Source organism: Megalobrama amblycephala, linkage group LG7, assembly GCF_018812025.1.
Source record: "Megalobrama amblycephala isolate DHTTF-2021 linkage group LG7, ASM1881202v1, whole genome shotgun sequence".
Classification (NCBI taxonomy): Eukaryota; Metazoa; Chordata; class Actinopteri; order Cypriniformes; family Xenocyprididae; genus Megalobrama; species Megalobrama amblycephala.
In genome coordinates, this window is record NC_063050.1 from 52,163,478 (window position 1) to 52,179,229 (window position 15,752).

At 39.8% G+C, this 15,752-nt stretch overlaps 1 long non-coding RNA gene across 1 annotated transcript in view; it reads left to right on the top strand.

Annotated features, from left to right (window-relative positions):
- LOC125272864 overlaps window positions 1–15,547 on the top strand; it is a 79,669-nt gene extending 64,122 nt beyond the window's left edge. The window contains exons 3-4 of the long non-coding RNA XR_007185937.1: window positions 919–991; window positions 15,490–15,547. This is a non-coding gene — a long non-coding RNA (uncharacterized LOC125272864). The remainder of the gene's footprint in view (window positions 1–918; window positions 992–15,489) is intronic.
- Window positions 15,548–15,752: the final 205 nt, after the last annotated feature.

A 15,752-nucleotide genomic window follows, 5' to 3' on the forward strand; every position in this document is an offset into this window, starting at 1 on the left:
TTTCCGTCAAGGCAATGCTCCTGCCCAAATTACAAAGACAATCGAGAAGTGGCTTGAGAACAAGTCTATTAGGCTTATGTTTTGGCCTTGGTCAGAGTCCAGATTTGAACCCTAGTACATACATATTTCTCCAAATGTGACAAATAAAAGGCAGGAGGCGCGACTGGATATGTATGTGTGTGTCGTTATTTGATTAGAAACAAAATAAACCCATGTGCTTCAGTGACTTTGATTATAACAAAAAGAAAAAAAAAAAGAAAAAGATTAGATTAGATTTAGATTAGATAAATAATAATAATAATAATAATAATAACAAGGTAGTTATAATAACTTATAATTAACCAGGTTTTAACTTATGAATGTTAAAAAAAAATAGAATTTTTGCATTTAAAACTAATAAAAATGCACCAAATTAAGTGTTCATATTTTTTGTTTTCATTTCATTTTCCCACCAAGACTCCAGAAAATGTTATATCAAGCATGACAGTATGAACTCGGAAGAGTGACATCTGACCCAAAGCATGACGTAGCATGTAGGAGTAGTGAAAGCTTTTGCTCTATTTTCTGTGCTTCCATATGTCATATGTCATGTGTCGGTGCAGAGGTCACTCTTCCGCCGGAACTAGGCTCACGTTCAGCTGTTGCCGGAAGCCAGTTATTATAGTTTATAAAGTTCACAGCAGATTTCAGTACAGGCGGTTTTGGCAGTAGTTGTTGGGAGTGTTTCCTTTAGTTGTTTTTTTTTTAGTCAACAACAATAGAACAATTCACAGTAGCTATACATTCAACAACACTCACCTCTGACCTCTGACCTCTGCTGCAAGTCAATATGGTCTGTGCAGGAGCTCTTAATTATTATACTATAGTGGAAGGAACTGCTTCATGCTATTTTAAAATGACCCCATGTTTGTTTTCCAGAGCAGTACGTGTCCTGAACTTATGGCTGTTGTTAGAAACAACTGAAAGCATAGTTTCTGCTGTTTTATGGTTGGTAAGTAATGTTAATCTAATCATCTTATGTATGATCACAGGTGTGCATAGCATCAGTTAGGGCTGCACGATTAATCGCATGCTATTCTCACGCGCATTTTGTCAGTAAAGCCGGTTCCCTGATTACCGCTAAATCGCCATCACCTGTTTTTAAACGGAGCGCCTTTTAATAGACGGAGCCGTAGTTCACGGACAAGCCACGCAATATCGCGTTCATTATCGCAGGCGATTCATCTGCGATATGAACGCGATATTGCGTGGCTTTTCAGTGACCTACGGCTCTGTCTATTAAATGCCGCTTCATTTGAAAGCAGGTGATGGCGATTTAGCGGTAATCAGGGAACCGGCTTTACTGACGAAATGCGCGTGAGAATAGCATGCGATTAATCGTGCAGCCCTAGCATCAGTCATTTTACAATGGCTTCAAATGTACCTTATTCAGTTAGTCTAAACTTTCTTTTACATTTTCTGTTATCCCGAAAATAGGTGTCCTAAAAGGAAGACCTGAATGTTTCATTTGGTCTAATTTTAAAACCGTAACATGAATGCTCTGAAATAAACTAATAGATGTCTGTTTAGTAAGACTTAGTCTGTCTTAAGTCTGTTTAGTAATCAAGGCAATTATAACCCAGTGATTCTTTTCAAAACTGTATGCTGTAAAGTTTCTATTCAATTACATCCAAATCATATTTGTAAAACTGATTGCTGTGGCCTTAAAATGTGTTTGAGTAAGCCACGTTTGACGGCATTTATAACATTTCAGAAATACACAAACCTGTGACCAGTAATGTAACTAAAACTAAATATATATATAAAAAAAAAATAAAAAAAAAAAAAATAATAATAATAATAATAATATATTATTATTATTATTATTATTAATAATAATAATAATAATAATAATAATAATTGGTAACTGAAATAAAGCTGAAATAAAATAAAATAAAATGACATAAAAATAGTAAAAATTAATACATTTAAACTATTAAAATAACGAATGCACTTAACAAAATTACTAAAACTTAAAATGAAAACTCAAAATCCAAAAATAAAAGCTAATTCAAAATATGAAACAATACTATAATTGTATATAAAAATAATACCATTGCCTATGACGCACTTCACTTGAATTAGTCCATATTGCTTGGCAATCAGAAACAGCTTGAGGTCTGCGTAATGAACTATAACAACACTGGTTGACGTCCTAACTAATAACATCCTTTGAACCCTTGGCAAAATGACTATAACAGCTTATTGCTTCATATCCAACAAATTGAGCACTTTCGAACGATTATATGAGCTGGAAATTAGCCAATTCTGTCCAAAAGCTATAGGCAGATTTATTAAAGCAAAATGCTATAGGCAACCACTATGACATTTCCCATGATTCAGCAGTAAGATGTCACTTCTCTGCTGTTGTACCATCCATTCCGATGCCATCTGCAACTACTCTGATGAATCCTACCTGAAAGAGCTGCATTTTTGTTTTTGCAATACTTTTTTTTTTTTCTCTCAAAGCTCTTTTTTTTTTTTTTTTCTGAGAATGTGCCATCCAGGATTTTTGATGAAGTTTCTCTGACTATGTTTGTGCTTGTGCTGGAATACCAGCTTACTGCATACTGCACAGTATATACTATCATTTGTTTATGTTGAGGTTGTTTTTGAAAGATTTCTCTTATTCTCACCAAGTGTATATGATTCAAAAACAGCAACACAGAAACAGCGTACAAAGATTTTAAACAATATAATGCTAATATAAATTGTCATGACCTCATCATTTTATGTTTAATTCAGCATGCGGCATCCAATTAGCATTTCAGAAGTATATTTGTAGTGTTTTTAGTTTAAACTGAACATGTTGCATTGTGGGATACAGAAATTTGACATCATATGATTAATATTCATACAATATCAATCCAATTTCAAATATTATGTTAGTATGCTGTTCCAAGCCCTTATTTGTCAGATCCTGTGTGAGACAGCGGTGAATTAGTTCTCCTTGTCATGTTATATCCTCTGGGAATTCTCTGAACTCACTAACTGGAAGCTCCTGTTTGAAGAGGTTCATTAATTCATTCATTCATCATTTCATTTGCTCTGTAGACCGATTTCACTGGAACCGAAATGGCATTTTACATGTCTACCCTCAGGACATGCCAGAAGGGTAAATTGTAGTAGGCGTGTTGTTGTTCTTCTGTTGTTTTGGAATAATTATGAAGTATCGCATATTTGGTTTTAGCAGTATATTTGTGCAAGTGCTTGCACTGCAACTCCTCTGGCTAATGTAAAATGTGGTGTCAATCAATCAGTTTGTGGTGTCAATCAATGTCAGTAAGTAGTCATTTAGCAGATTCATCATTACTCCAGTCTTCAGTGTCACACGATTCTTCAGAATTCATTGTAATATGCTGACTTGCTGCTCAAGAAACATTTCTGAGTTTGTTCAAAACAGTTGTGCTGCTTCATATTAATGGGGTAACTGTGATACACTGCCATTCAAAAGTTTAACTAAATTGATCAATAGTGACAGTAAACACATTTACAATGACACAAAATGATTATTTCAAATAAATGGTGTTTTTTTGTAATATATATATATATATATATATATATATATATATATATATATATATATATATATATATATATATACATTTCTATTCATCATATTCATCAAAGAATCCTGAAAAAAAAATCAGTTTCCAAAAAAATATTAAGATTAAGTGAATATGCATGCAAGTCAAGTCACCTTCTATAGCGCTTTATACAGATTGTTTGTAAGCAGATTCACAATAATAGCAAATTAAAATTCTGTTGTAAAGCAGCTCTAACAAGACAATAGTGTCATCATTCAGCTCAAGTCAGTTCAGCGTTGATTCAGTTCATTAATCTATTAATCTATTGTGCAACAATTGTGTATGCATACTGTACAGTGTATTTGTGCACATATGTGTGACAAACTCCTGTGCACTCCACTGCACACTGAACAAGCAAAAGACACAATATACAGTATGTTATAACCCTTGAGTGTTATAAGGAGTATTTTATTGGTATAACATTATTTATTGTGGATTGCTCCATACCTTAGGCTATGTCCACACTAATATGTTTTTATTTGAAAATGCATCTTTTTCTCTCCATTTTGGCCTGAGACGGTGTTTTTGTCAAGAAAAACTGAGCTTTTTGAAAATGCTCTTCCAAGTGTATAAATTTGAAAACGCCGTTTTCACGTTGTAGTGTGGATGTTGAAAACGGAAGTTTTTGAAAACGATGATGCATGTTTAGTCATGTGATGCATATTGTACCCATAGATCAAAGACTATAGAATAACACAAGATGCGTCACTCGTATTGTTTTGAATGGGAGAAAGTGCAAAGCGCAATATGGCGTAATAGGTCCCGCCTTCTAAATGAGAGCCAATCACTGATTAGTAAAGTCATCGCATCATCTCCGGTTCCTATAGAAACAGTCAGACGTGCACTTCCTGTAGAGATGCGCAGTTAGAACTGCCCATGCGCATTAGCTTGATCTGCCTGAAAAAATACAGTTTTTTTTGTCATGATTCGAGCATTTAGAAACAAAATTTATGAGACAGTTGTTGTCACATTTCATTGGTGATTTCAAATATGAAATTTAACCAAAAGCTTGGCAAACAGCTTTGGAGAATTTGATGTTTCCCCATTCAAAGAGATAGGAGCTGCACTTGCATGCACAAGATACGTTTCAAAGATGGCCACTGAGTGAAATGACTTGTCTTAAAGGGACTTTGCCATATCTATAGCCGATATAATATAATATATATTATACCGAGTCTGCATTTTTACCTTAACAGTGGTTGCTTAAGATAAATGCTGCTTTATAGAATCTTCATATTACATTCCTGCAGAAATGACAGAATTTACTCACATTCGCTGTCCTGTGCGGACAAAACATGATGACAGTTGCGTTTTAAACCCGATTTTGAGCGCTACCTGGACGCAACAGTGAGTGATGGGATCATGTGCTATTAAAATGATTGTGCCAGAAGAAACAGTGTGATAACTTTATTATATCTGCTCTCTCTGCATAATCTTGTGAGTTTTTAGTATGTTTTATGCATGCGCAGTACAAGGATTTAAAAAAAAATTCAGATGTTTCAGTGTGGATGAGCAACTTTTGGAAAACGCTTTAAAAAAAATGCAAGTGTGGATGGGGAGCATTTTAAAATGAAAATGTTTTCATATGTCTCAGATTAATGTAGGCATCGCCTGAGACAAACAGCAGGATGCGTGCCAATGTTGCAATGCAAATGTTTATTGTTGCAAAGGCCAAGATGTAAGAAAAAAGTAAAGGGAGGAAAAATGGAAGATGAAGAAAATTATTTACAATACCCCATGTCTGTTTGGGGAATAGTCCAAAACACAACAAAAGGGGAAATGGGACGTGGGCGTCACCAAATCAAAGAAATAAATACAAGCAAAAACAAACCCCCTTTTAGCTAATGAATAAGCATCTAATCTGTCTAACATAAAGAGATTTTCCTGACGACCTGACTATAAACTAACACACAAAACAAAACAGTTTTCGCCCTTAACCTAGTGTGTCTAATACAGTTGTCCAATAGACCAATTTGGTGTTTGCAAAAGCGATGACGTTTTTTATGGGCGGAGCCTACCTGGTTGCAGAAAATGACAGTTGAGCAGTAGCAGTCTATGGAAGCCACGAAATAAAAGAATAAAAAAAAGTTAATTTCGAGTTTATATCTCACAATTCTGACTTTTATTTCTCGCAAACCTGAGTTTATATCTCACATTTCTTACAAAGAAAAACAGAATTGTGAGATATGCTCGTTATCCTGTAACTCGTTATACTCGTTTTCTGAATTGCAATTTATCCCGCAATTCTGACTTTTTTCCCCTCAGAATTGTGAAATAAACTCACAATTGCGACTTATAATGGCCGAACTGGGAGTCATAAACACGCAAATGCAAGAAAAAAGTCAGAATTGTGAAATAAAAATTTTATAGACTAGCCTATGTTTAAAAGTTATCTGTGTAAAATGTTATAGGTTTAAATATTATTCCATGCTGTAACTGCTAGATTTGTCCCTGACTGCATATGTGAATATTGTAATAATATGTAGACTTACTGTTTACATCAAATTCCTGCTTTAATAGTAGACTAATCCTTGCAGGTGTCATCAGTGCAGTCTGTGAAATGTCTCCGTTTAGCTTCAAAGGACGTTTTCAACGATGGTTTTCTTTAAAAATGAAGACTATATTTTTTTGCATTCCGATTCCAACATCCAGAGGCACAACAAAACGTTTTTCTCTTATTCTGTGGATTTTGCACATTTTCCTCCAATTGCTATCGCTATTTTTCTGCAACCACTATGCGCGTGCAAGTGACGTAATTGTGACGTCTGCTCTAAAGAGGTCTATACATATGTGTGCGCAATGTATGTCACATGACATACTTACCTGTCCACATTACCCCAGTGTTACAAATAAATAAAAAAACAGCAATACAGTACAAGAACAAGCCAACAAGTAGTGTACAGTAGGGGAGAGAACAACTAGTGTACAGTGTCAGTATCTCTCTCTCTATATATACCCCCTATATATTTTTATAGACATACATATATATATATATGAGCAATATCACACGAGTAGCCGTGCGATATGGCTGTATATCAACACGCTGTGATTCGTCCGTAGGCACGAGGCCGCAGGCCGAGTGCCGTAGGTAATCACAGCGTGCTGATATACAGCCATATCGCACGGCTACGAGTGTGATATTGCGTTTATACAACAGTTCGACGGCACGAGTGTGTAAATAAATAAGAACAACAACGGAGTGTCTTTAAAACCGTCTTTTGTTCAGCACTACTTCCTTCCGCCACGGATTCAAATCTCAATTTGACAGTTGGACCAAGCCTCCGTTACTAACTCTAATACGTCACTTTAGAACTAGTAACGAAGGAACGTTGAGTCGCTTCATTGAAACACATTGAATTTTGTACAGTATTAGAGAGAGAGAGAGAGAGAGAGAGAGAGAGAGAGAGAGAGAGAGAGTAGGCTATTACCTGTGTCTGGCATATTGCATTACATTCATTCTTCAAGTCGATGTCCATAATATTATATCCTTTATACAAGTCCGTTTGAATGTCCGCTGAGGAAAGCGATCTTTGTATTTGTCCTTTTTTACACCCATTACACCACAGCCCTAAAACAACTTCCTTTTGCAAAAGTTCCTTTCAATTTAAAAGTCTCGTGTGCTTCACTGACTCATTCTCCTGTAAAGTGTTGCCGCCATCTAATGGCGTATTAATGTAATGTTCACTCAATCCATATTACTTAATGGACATATTTATATAAAATCATATTTATTAACAATAATATTTAGAACAACAAATAAGCACAATTGTACAGTTCAGTCAAACATTAAGCACTAGTTATTAAAAAAAAATAGGTCACCATTTACGCTTGTATGTGGGTTTTTACAAATATTTAACGAATGAAAAGGAATTTAAAGAGCGTGTGACAAAACCTCCTAACTCCATTGGATCCTCAAACTGTCAATCAAGCCTCAATAATCTGCCTCACCTCCTGAATGAAGTGCGCACGTAGTTTGGACATCTCCTCTGTGCAATGCAAAGGTAAATAAAGATCTGATGTTTGGAAAAAAAAAATTGTAAAGCGTTTTCTTTACTCAAAAAACCATATGTTTATAAAGTTTAATGTTTTACATATTTGAAGAGCGGAGAAGAGTCTGATATGTCCCGTCTAGTTGTAGCCAATATGCTATATAAGGATGTAACGTAACGTTTATTATTATCAAATTTAATATAGCACAATTCGACTTGCTCTGGAACAAATAATAGATTAATAAGACCAAAGATTGCCCGTTCTATGTACTCAAATTGAATTATGTCTCGTGTTTAACCACTATAAGAGCCAGCGGCAAATCCCCGAGGCATTGGCCGAGATTAAGCTGTTCTCGGCGGTTACAGAAGCACTGAACGGCCGCTGACGCACTCGAGCTTGCATCTCCGAAAACGTCAAAACAAATTGTAAAATAGGCGCTGTTATTAAATATGAGTCACATATTTCAGGTCTAAACAACAACATTCTCACCTAAAAAACTATTAAAACTACAGTTCGTGGTACAAGAAGTAGTATTTGTAAAAATTATGGTTGATTTGATCGGCCGCCATGACGGTCACTTCAAGCGGAGTGATACAAACGGTGAAAAGGCAGTAGGAGTGCTGTTATCACTAAAATATCGCATGGCTATCAGCCAATCAGATTCGAGAACCAGACAGAACTGTTGTATAATATAATATATATATATATATATATATATACACAGGTACAAACTATACACACCTTCACAAAGAAATGAATTATATATTCCCCTACCCACCTAATAAATATATTGCAATATGGCTATAACATATAGTATTCAATATAAATATTCCACGTTTCCACAAACCATGGTAATTTACTACATATTCATGGTAAAAGTTTTTGTGTTAGTGTGGTGATTCTGGGATTTAAAAGTCTTATCTTCATTCATGGCACGTTTCTCCTGTTTTCCTCATCAGTCTTGTTGAGAATGTTGCGGCTGTTTCATCCGAATTAAAAATAGTTTAATCATCGAGGGATTTAACAAGAAGTGTGTGTCGAATTGAAACGCGCGCTCACTGGATGTCACGATGCTGTTTAATAATGGTGACCGGGAATAAACGCAGTTCCTTTAAGGTGCCGCGGGCCAGATGAATATGATTGGCGGGCCGCATTTGGCCCGTGGGCTGCCAGTTGACGAGCCCTGTTTTAAATTGTAATAATATTTCTGAATAGTACTGTTTTTACTGTATTTTTGACCAAATAAATGCAGCCTCGGTGAGTAGAAAACAGTCTTAATTATTACAAGCTTTTGACCGGTAGTGTATAATTTTTGGGGCTTGATGGCATCCGTTCCCATCTGCTTTTATTTTATGGAGTAGTGTACCGTAAACATTCTGCTAAACACCTTTGTGTGTGTGCGCGAGTTTTTGTGATTTATGAGGACACAAATTTGTATAATGACATGTTTATTACACTGGTATTATGACATGAAATATGAGGACAATTCATGAGTCCTCATATTTAAAATAGCTTTTAAAACATACTAAACAATGTTTTATTAAACATGTAAAAATGCAGAATGTTTTCTGTGATGGGTAGGTTTAGGTTTAGGGGTAGGGGTAGTTTAGGGTGATAGAATGTACAGTTTGTACAGTATAAAAACCATAACGCCTATGGAATGTCCTCACTAAGATAGCAAAACAAACTTCAGCAAACTGGCTTATGGGTTTGGAATGACATGTGTAACAGAATTTCAATTTTTTGGGGTATTCCTTTGCAAATGCCAACACATCACTTCCATGTCAGTTGCACATATTATGCATCATCACCATATGAGTAAAATCATCATGTTTCACCTTAAAGAGCCACTCATGGGACTAAACATCTTTTGAACATTCACTCGAGGGAGTTTGGTTATCTGATCCATCTATTTGCTGTCAGTTTAGGGACCACTCGTCTGACCTCTCTCATACCGTGAAATACCCAAAACAAGCCATCATGTTAACTGAAACCCATCAATGTGGAGAATTCAATCACTTCCTCATGCTTAAAGTTTGGTTAAAGAAATAGTTCACCCAAAAATGATTGTCATTACGTACTCGCCCTCATGTTGTTCTTTCTTTCTTCAACCGCATCTCTAAAATCGCATGATGCCAAGTGACTATTATCTTTGTCACGCAAAGATATTGTATGACAAGTCATGTGGACTATGTGATGCTTTTTGTCCTGATGCTTTAATTGTTTCACAGAAAACAAAACAAAAAAGAAACATACGTGTTTGGAATAACATTATGGTGAAAGAACGTGCACTATTCCTTTAAGATAAATAGTACAAGTATTGCAGGTAGTGCACGTACACATCATCAAATTGAAATGGTTATTTTTGGCTGTTTTTACACCGTCGTTTAAAGAAGTTGATTAAATAAGTCAGTCTGATATTTTCTGAATCTCAGGCCAAATAAAGCTTTGAAAACATGATATGCAAAAATAACTCCTCATTTGTGTTCTGATGAATGTGTCTTTGTAGTTATTTTTATGTGTTGGTTCTTTGCAATCAGAAAATGCAAGCCAGATGACTCTTTCTCTTTCTCTCTCTGTTTGGAGTAATTAAAACATATGCGCCTCATATCCGTTCAGTGTTTGCTCGGTCAAAATAAACACGGCTTTCATCTGCCTTCCAGGCCAATAGCCAAGAATACACTGTAATTTCTCACACTCTTTGAATTATTTTGGTCCCAAATGTCCTAAAAGTTTCAAAGATTCAGGTTACTTTTTTGTTTTTTCATATAATGAAGGTGAATTGGTGACCACAACTGTCAAGATTTTCAGTGAGCAACAAACTTAAATTGGTCTTTAAATGACTTGGAATATATGAGTTACATAAACTAATTTCATGCTGGTGTTCTTGCCTGCCCCATTTCCCATCTGCTTTCATTATATGGAGGAAAAAAGCAGCATGAACATATATATATATATATATATATATATATATATATATATATATATATATTATTTATTTATTTATTTTTTTTCTGTGAGGATTACCTCATGTTATTTTTATTCTCTGTTTTTATTAATTGATTAATCATAGTGGAAAGTCTACTGCAAATATAATTATAATACACTCATGAGGAAATAATTATGTGATTTTTACAAAAGAAAAGGAACAGAAAAGGAAAAGGAAAAGAAAAGGAAATGAATAAACAGAAGCTAGCATGTGTTTTTAAGAATGCATAGCAGAGTAATCTGAATGGCAAAAGTTCAAAAGTTTGGGGTCAATAAAAGAAAAAATAAAACTTTTTTCATCAAGGATGAAAAAAAAAAGAAGATATCTGGGGCTGTATTCACAAAACATCTTAAGGCTAAAAGTAGCTCATAACTTGCTGATTTAGGAGAAACTCTTAAAAATAATGGGCGTGTCAGTCCTAATTTTAAGACTCCTAAATTTTTGCTCTAGGAGTATTTCACAAACCATTTTAGCGCTAAAACTAGCTCCTAAATCTGCGAAACATTAGGAGTAGTCAAGAGGACTCCTAACTCACTAAGACCAAATCACAAACAGTTCTAATCCACCCAAAGACACTGAACACCGTTGAGGCAATAGCAATATAGCCTTGGGTGCTGAACCTTTTGTTCATAAATACATTTTGATTTATAGATTTGAATCTACGATGAGACGCCAAAAAAAAAAAATCTTTAACAAATAAATAAATATTGTCTGATTACCTATGGCAGTGGTATTCATGAGTTCATACTTACAAATGATTGAATAGAGTAAAAAAATATATAATAAGTGTATTTGGTGTGCTGTCCAAGGGGATCGAGGGCTCCGAGCTTGGAATTTAGCCCAAACCCAAAGTTCTCGTCTGTGTATATATTCCTCCTCTCGAGCTGATTAGAAAGACCGTTTCAATGTGTTTCTCCCAAACTTTGTGTTACGTGTGCTGGTGTAGAGAGATGAGGCAGATACGGATTTCCACAATACATATAGATCTTTACTTCAACAAGGCAGGAACACCAACATACAACGTTAACACAACAGAGAACGGACGAGGAGTGAAGGGAGTGAGTGCAATATATGGGGAGTGCTGACAATAGAGTCCAGGTGCAGGTGATGAGTGCTGATGAGGAGCTGACGAGGGAAGTGAGTGCAGGTGTGGAAACAGGAGGATTATGGGATATGAAGTCCAGGGAAACAAGGGTACTGTGACATTACCCCCCCCGGTAGGCGCGTCCTCGCGCCGTAGATGAAACAACCGGGAGGGGGGCGGGCGCCCTGGAGACCTCAAGCTGGTGCAGGGGGAGGAGCAAACTGGAGTGGAGGTCTCCAGGGCAGGTTCAAAAGCCATGGCGGGTCAGGGGCTGAAGGCAGCCATGGCGGGTCAGGTGCAGCGGGCAGCCATGGCGGGTCAGGAGCCGAAGCCTTCGAGGCGTTGAGCCCAGGCGTCGCTGAAGGACTGGCGGGTGATGGCGGAACCGAAGGCTCCGCCGACCGAAGCGCAGCCGGGGCTCCAGAAGGCCGCAGTGGAAGCAGGAGGACAGCCAACAAAACGAACACCGGGGGGAGTGAGGAGGCCAACTGAATCCGAGGGACGGAGTGACGGAGCGGAGACGGAGGAGTGTAGTCCAGAGGGGAGGGCAGGCTGACGAGTGAATAAGGTGTGAGTGGAGGCAGGATGGATACTGGTGAAGCTGGTGGACTGATGGGCAACGGTGGAGCAGAGGGAGGTTGGAGCCGGGGTGAAGGTAATCGCCCAGAGGTCCGAGGTGGAGATCTGGGCGAGGGGGCTTGAGGTGGAGGTGCAGTATAGACATGACTTGGAGGAGGCGGGAGAGGGAGGCAGGGAGGGAAAACAGTCTTTGGGCTGGAGAGTTCAATCACAGAGACCATACTAGGAGCGGCTGGCTCGGCGGCGGCTGCTGGAGCGGCAGGCTCGGCGGCGGCGGCTGGAGCGGCAGGCTCGGCGGCGGCGGCTGGAGCGGCAGGCTCGGCGGCGGCGGCGGCTGGAGCGGCAGGCTCGGCGGCGGCGGCTGGAGCAGAGGGCTCGTAGGCGGCGGCTGGAGCAGAGGGCTCGTAGGCGGCGGCTGGAGCAGAGGGCTCGTAGGCGGCGGCTGGAGCAGAGGGCTCGTAGGCGGCGGCTGGAGCAGAGGGCTCGTAGGCGGCGGCTGGAGCAGAGGGCTCGTAGGCGGCGGCTGGAGCAGAGGGCTCGTAGGCGGCGGCTGGAGCAGAGGGCTCGTAGGCGGCGGCTGGAGCAGAGGGCTCGTAGGCGGCGGCTGGAGCAGAGGGCTCGTAGGCGGCGGCTGGAGCAGAGGGCTCGTAGGCGGCGGCTGGAGCAGAGGGCTCGTAGGCGGCGGCTGGAGCAGAGGGCTCGTAGGCGGCGGCGGCTGGAGCAGAGGGCTCGGCGGCGGAGACTGGAGAACTTGGCTCGGCGGAGACTGGAGAACTTGGCTCGGCGGAGACTGGAGAACTTGGCTCGGCGGAGACTGGAGAACTTGGCTCGGTCCAAAAGTCTATAAGCCAGGCCACCTCACTTGGTGGCTCGCACAGGGTTGGAGCTGCAGGCTCGGAAAGGGCTGGAGCGGGCTCTGGAGATACTGGAGCGGGCTCTGGAGATACTGGAGCGGGCTCTGGAGATACTGGAGCGGGCTCTGGAGATACTGGAGCGGGCTCTGGAGATACTGGAGCGGGCTCTGGAGACTGGCCCGCAGGAGACTGGCCCGCAGGAGACTGGAGAGACTGGCTCGCAGGAGACTGGAGAGACTGGCTCGCAGGAGACTGGAGAGACTGGCTCGCAGGAGACTGAAGAGACTGGCTCGCAGGAGACTGAAGAGACTGGCTCGCAGGAGACTGGAGAGCGCTCGCCCTTCTTCCTCTTCCTCCTCTTAGGTTTACCGGACCCAGCGGAGAGCGGAGTGTCCCGGCAGGACACAGGGGGAACCTTCGCTGGAGGGGTATGCGGAGGAGGACGGAGGCTGACTGACTGGCCCGGCCAACCGTGTTTCTGGATGGCCTGGAGACAAACACACATCCTGAACCTGTTCCACGAAAAATTTGGACTCATTCAAAAACAAAATTAAATTGATAGTTTCGCTTAAGGAGAGACGAAAATCAGGTTCGTTTAAACGGACAGTGTTGTCGTCCAGACAATCCAGAAACAGGGCGATCAAACGTGCTTCAGGCCAGTCAGACAAAAAAGCAAGTTTAGCGAACTCCTCCACATACCTCTCCAGCGAACGACCCACCTGTAAGAGTCCAATGAGCCGCTCACCAGCTGTCCAGGATGAGAGAGGCATGGGAGAAGTTGGAGCCCGGGAGAAGAAGGAAGCTTCCATCTTTTTTTTTTTTCTGTGGAAAATCCGGTAGTTTTAGGTCCGTTCTTCTGTTACGTGTGCTGGTGTAGAGAGATGAGGCAGATACGGATTTCCACAATACATATAGATCTTTACTTCAACAAGGCAGGAACACCAACATACAACGTTAACGCAACAGAGAACGGACGAGGAGTGAAGGGAGTGAGTGCAATATATGGGGAGTGCTGACAATAGAGTCCAGGTGCAGGTGATGAGTGCTGATGAGGAGCTGACGAGGGAAGTGAGTGCAGGTGTGGAAACAGGAGGATTATGGGATATGAAGTCCAGGGAAACAAGGGTACTGTGACACTTTGTTTATAAAACATAATTTGTCACTTGAAATCTGCATTTTCTTGAGATGTAGACATCCAAGAGATGGACAATTAACTGTATATACTAGTTTAATTAGTGACACTTAGCTTTATTAAAAAAAATATTTATTTGAATAGGGCAACATTTGTATTTTAAAACCTTTTAATATGGAAACATATTTCTATGATTAAATCACTGACTCCTCCCCCATCAGCCAATCACTGTGTGTTTACTCCATAGCAACGAGGTCAACCCCGCCCTTACTCTTAGCTTAAGACGTCTCTCTATTCCTTAGTAAAAGTTTGTCTCAGCAGCTTTGTGAATAGGTTTTAAGAGAAAACTCTAAGAACTTTTACTGCTATTTAGGAGAACTCTTAGTAGTAAGATAAAATGTTTTTTGCATACGGCCCCTGAAGTTTATTAAATTGATGTTAAGTAACATTAAAGACACTTATAATGTTATAATGCTGGAGGAAAAAAAAAAAAATATGCATGACTGTTTTCAACATTTGTATTAAGGAATATGTTCTTTTTTCTTTTCTTTATTTATAAACTCATAATTGACCCAAAGTGTTGTACTATACAACTAATATCTGAGGACACTTTCATTTTAATGCATTGTTCCCTTTTATCTGCGTCACATTTCAGGTTTTGCATTTCTCAATTGGCAGAGCATTGCAAGATGCAACAATATATGCAATCATGTGATCATGCGATCGTGGGTTCGATCCCAGGGAATGCATGTGCTCATAAAGTGTATATGCAATATAAATCACTAAGGGTAGGTTTAGGAGTGGGGTGGGTGTAGTTGTTAATAAAAAAAAAAAAAATGAGTTTTGCTAAATGGAAATAGGACAAATGGCGGGACCGTGTAAAAAGTCCACATGTACAATGCACATTGTACATGTGGACCGGAGCTTCCGGTTCAACGCTGCTGCCTGCCTGCTGTCTGACCTACGCTCGGAGCTTCGTGGAGTTTATCCTAAATCCTTCTCTTTATTCCTATTCACATAATATAACTTTCTTATTTTTCACTAGATTACTTAACCTATTGCATAGTATTACTAAATGGAACGATTTATTACTAGCAATCCACCAGCGTAATCACCTAGTGTTAGCCATAGCCTGCTAGCTACCGTCTACTTTCTTTTTTCCTCTAAACCAACCTTCCTTGTCGATTTAATGGCGGATTTATCAGATGTATGTTATTCTGATCTGTCCTCGCCAGATCGGGAAGCTGTGGAGACGTTGCTGCCCGGCATTCATCGATCCACCGCGAGGTACAGCGTCCCGCACATCACCCTTGCCCCAGGCACCGGCAAGCGACCGAGACATCCAGCCAGCGAGTCCCGTGTGCGTTGCAGTTTTTCGGACGGCGTTCATCAAACACACGGTCAGTCATGTCCGACGATTATCATGTGTATTAAATGCAACATGTACAGCTTAGCTCTTTCTGTCAGCAGTGAGCCTTACACATGTGATAAATGCAGG